Source organism: Mandrillus leucophaeus, unplaced genomic scaffold (assembly GCF_000951045.1).
Source record: "Mandrillus leucophaeus isolate KB7577 unplaced genomic scaffold, Mleu.le_1.0 Scaffold160, whole genome shotgun sequence".
Lineage (NCBI taxonomy): Eukaryota > Metazoa > Chordata > Mammalia > Primates > Cercopithecidae > Mandrillus > Mandrillus leucophaeus.
This window is the reverse complement of record NW_012101588.1, coordinates 2,235,136-2,239,115: the sequence shown is the minus strand read 5'-3', so window position 1 is coordinate 2,239,115 and position 3,980 is coordinate 2,235,136. Positions and strand designations below refer to the sequence as shown.

The 3,980-nt window shown below is 40.7% G+C and overlaps 1 pseudogene across 1 annotated transcript; it reads right to left on the bottom strand.

Moving 5' to 3' along the window:
* Nucleotides 1-2,633: 2,633 nt before the first annotated feature.
* On the bottom strand, nucleotides 2,634-3,608 carry LOC105536546 (annotated as a pseudogene). Its single transcript, XR_001005609.1, has one exon. The product of XR_001005609.1 is annotated as a nucleophosmin pseudogene (transcript).
* Nucleotides 3,609-3,980: the final 372 nt, after the last annotated feature.

Below are 3,980 nucleotides of genomic sequence, written 5' to 3'. Positions count from 1 at the left end.
AAAAAAAAAAAAAAAAAAAAAAACAACCTGGCTGTATTTGTGCCTTCGTGAGAGAGGCAATAATTTTTCCAGGCTCATATCCATGTAATTTAACAATCTGAGTTCTCCCAATCCCTATCATAGTAGCAATTTGATCTAAATAAGGAGTTAGAGTCCGTGAATTAGTATGTGGAAGAAAAAGTCTCTCTACTAAGTCCTATTCTTGGACAATAACACCAGTAGGTGAATGCTGAGTTGAAAAAATTAGCAAATCTAGAGTCTTCTCTGGATTTATTCTATTTATCTGAGCTTTATAGACTTGCTTTTCAATCAGCTGTAACTTGACCTTAGCCTCCTTTGTTAATTGCTGAGGGCTGGTGAGACTAGGATTTCCTCTAAGGATAGAAAATAGATTACTCATGGCATAGGTAGGAATGCCTAGAGCAGGTCGTATCCAATTAATATCTCCTAGTAATTTTTGAGAGTCATTTAATGTTTTTAGTTGACCCCTATGTATGGTTACCTTATTTTTTATTTTTTATTTTTGAGACAGAGTCTTGCTCTGTCGCTCAGGCTGGAGTGCAGTGGCGCAATCTCAGCTCGCTGCAAGCTCCGCCTCCTGGGTTCACGCCATTCTCCTGCCTCAGCCTTCTGAGTAGCTGGGACTACAGGCGCCCGCCACCATGCCTTGCTCATTTTTGTATTTTTAGTAGAGACGGGGTTTCACCATGTTTGCCAGGATGGTCTCGATCTCCTGACCTCGGGACCCGCCCATCTCAGCCTCCCAAAGTGCTGGGATTACAGGCGTGAGTCACTGTGCCCGGCCTACATATGGTTACTTTCTGTGGCACAATGGTAGTGTCATTTACTAAGGTCCCCAAGTAAGAGTAAGGAGTAGTAGCCTGAATTTTGTCAGGAGCTATAATTACACCAGCGTGATAAATCGAATTTTGCAAGTGATCATAACATTGGAGTAATATTTCTCGAGAGGGGACAGCAAAAAGTATATCATCCATATAGTGAATAGTGCAACACTGTGAAAATATTTTATGAGTAAGTTCAATTGTTTTCCCCACATATGTCTGGCAAATTGTTGGGCTGTTTGACATGCCCTGTGGCAACACTTTCCAATGATAACATAATATTTTACGAGTAGGTTCAATTGCTTGCCCCACATACATCTGACAAATTGTTGGGCTGTTTGACATGCCCTGTGGCAACACTTTCCAGTGATAACACTTACCTGGCCGCAGGTTGTTTACTGGAGGAATTGTAAATGCAAACTGTTCACAGTCTTGCTCAGCTAAAGGGATAGTAAAGGAACAATCTTTTAAATCTATTACTATTAAAGGCCAATTTTTTGGAATGATAGCAGGAGAAGCCAATCCTGGCTGTAATGCTCCCATAGGTTGATAACTGAATTGATGGCTCTTAAGTCAGTTAACATTCTCCATTTTCCTGATTTTTTCTTAATTATGAAAACTAGAAGATTCCAAGGAGAAAATGTTGGAGCTCTGTGCCCATTTGCTAATTGTTCAGTAACTAATTTCTCTAAAGCCTCCAGTTTTTTGTTACTTAGTGGCCATTGTTCTATCCAAATTGGCTTATCTGTTTACCATTTTAAAGGTATAGGTTCTGGAGGCTTAATAATGGCCACCATCAAAAATTATTTCATAATCTTTGGTGGGAACTTTGATTTTCCACTTGAAGTAGTTCTTTCAAAGTTTGCAAATTTTTCTCTAGTCCCATACCAGCGACATACCCCATTTCACGCATTGTATGTTGACTTTGAGGGCTATACAATAGTTCTGGAATTAGAACTTGTGCTCCCCACTGTTGTAATAAATCTCTTCCCCATAAATTTATAGGTACAGAAGTTATAATTGGTTTAATAGTCCCAGGTCGTCCATCAGGCCCCTCACAATGCAAAATATAACTACTTTGATATACTTCAGCAGCTTTACCAGCTCCAACTATGTTAAATTGAGAGGGTTGAATTGGCCATGTGGATGGCCAGTGCTGTAGAGAAATGATTGAAATGTCCGCTCCTGTATCTACCAAACCTTTAAATTTGTTTCCTTGAATAGTTATTTTACAGGTAGAACGTTTATCAGTAATTTGATTTACCCAATAAGCTGCTTTGCCTTGTTTATTTGTGCTTCCAAATCCTCCTGTTAGTTTAATTTCACTTTTTCCCATTCCCACATACAGCACAATCAGGAGCTATGCTATGCGCTCTCCTGGCTCTGCTTTCCAGGGAATAGAAGTAGATATAACAATTTGAATTTCCCCATTGTAATCTGAATCAATGACTCCTGTATGTATTTGTACCCCCCCTTTTTTTTACTTTATTAAAATTCTAAGTTTTATTTCACATGTATATTTTTGTCTCCCCACCATTTCTACGTCTGACCACCGCTACTACTATGTACTATCATAACATTCCATACATGCTGAAAACCAAGCAAAGGGTGGAGTTCCATCTTTAAAAACTAAACAGGGGTTTTGGACAACACATTCTTGGCAATGGAACCTGGACAACACTTATCAAACATGGCAGGGAAAGTTCTCACTCTGCATTATAAAAAGGACAGCCAGATATCAACTGTTACAGAAATAAAATAAGAAGGAAAATTTTTAACAAATTGTTTAAACTATTTTCTTAAAGAAACTTCCTCCACTGCCAGAGATCTTGAATAGCCTCTTGATCAATCACCCAGAAGCAATTCTTCACATAATTGATGAACTTGGCTCCCACTCTGCAAAGAGAACCACCTTTTTCTATACTTGCTTGCATTTTTGCTTTAATGTCTTCTACAGAACTAGGTCCTTTTGGTGTTTTAGGAGTTTTTTCCTGTTTTTTGAAGAATTCTTGTCCTTTTGATTTTGGTGTTGATGATGGTTTTGAGTCTTTTCCATTCTGATTTGACTTTTGTGCATTTTCGGCTGGAGTATCTCATACAGATTTCTTCACTGGCCCTTTTTCTTTAGCTTCCTCATCTTCAGAATCATCATCATCATCTTCATCATCATCATCATCATCCTCATCATCATCTTCATCAGCAGCAAGTTTTACTTTTTTCTGTGGAACCTTGCTACCACCTCCAGGGGCAGACCGCTTTCCAGATACAGTTAAGAGTTTCACATCCTCCTCCTCTTCATCTTCTGACTCTGCATCTTCCTCCACAGCTACTAAGTGCTGTCCACTAATATGCCCTGGCCCCGAACCACACTTCAACCTTAAGTCCACTGGTGGTGTTACTTTAAAGCCCCCAAGGGAAACCGTTGGCTGCACAGACATTTTCAAAGTTGCCAGTGTTACTTTAATTGGACTGCCTTTGTAATTCGTTGCCTCTGCTTCAACAATGTGCAATTCATCCTCTGCACCAGCCCCTAAACTGACCATTCTTAAAGATAACTGGTGCTCATTTTCATCATTATCCACCTTAGACTGATAATTTTTGTCAGCCTTTAGTTCACAACCAAATAGATAGTTCTGGGGCCTCAGGGGGCTCATGTTCATGTCCATCAAATCTTCCATCAGGTGGCTGCATGCACTTAGGTGGGAGAGAAGGCGGATGGAGATAAACGAACGCTGCTCCAGGGAACAGCCCCGCAGGATGGAATCACACCAGTTGTACCCCTTTTAAACTCAAACTAGAACTTCCTAAAAGTAATCCTATTGTCCCTGCTGGCGAGGGTCCACAGACTCCTGTTGGGAGCTTTTGCGGGGGTTCCCCAGGCAGAAGGCTCACAGCTTTTGTGCAGCATAAATCTACTGCGGCACTACCGGCTGTGGCAGAGGACAGACATTGTACAGGGGTGAGGGAATGGCCTGAGCTGGAAATGCCCCGGTTTAGAATGGGGCCCGGGACGGGCCCCTCATTGCGTTTCCCGAAATTGGGTTCCCATTTTTATCAAACTTAGAGTGACACTGATTAGCTCAATGTTTTCCTTTTTTACATTTTGGACATATTTCAGGATCCGCAGTTTTCTTTTTT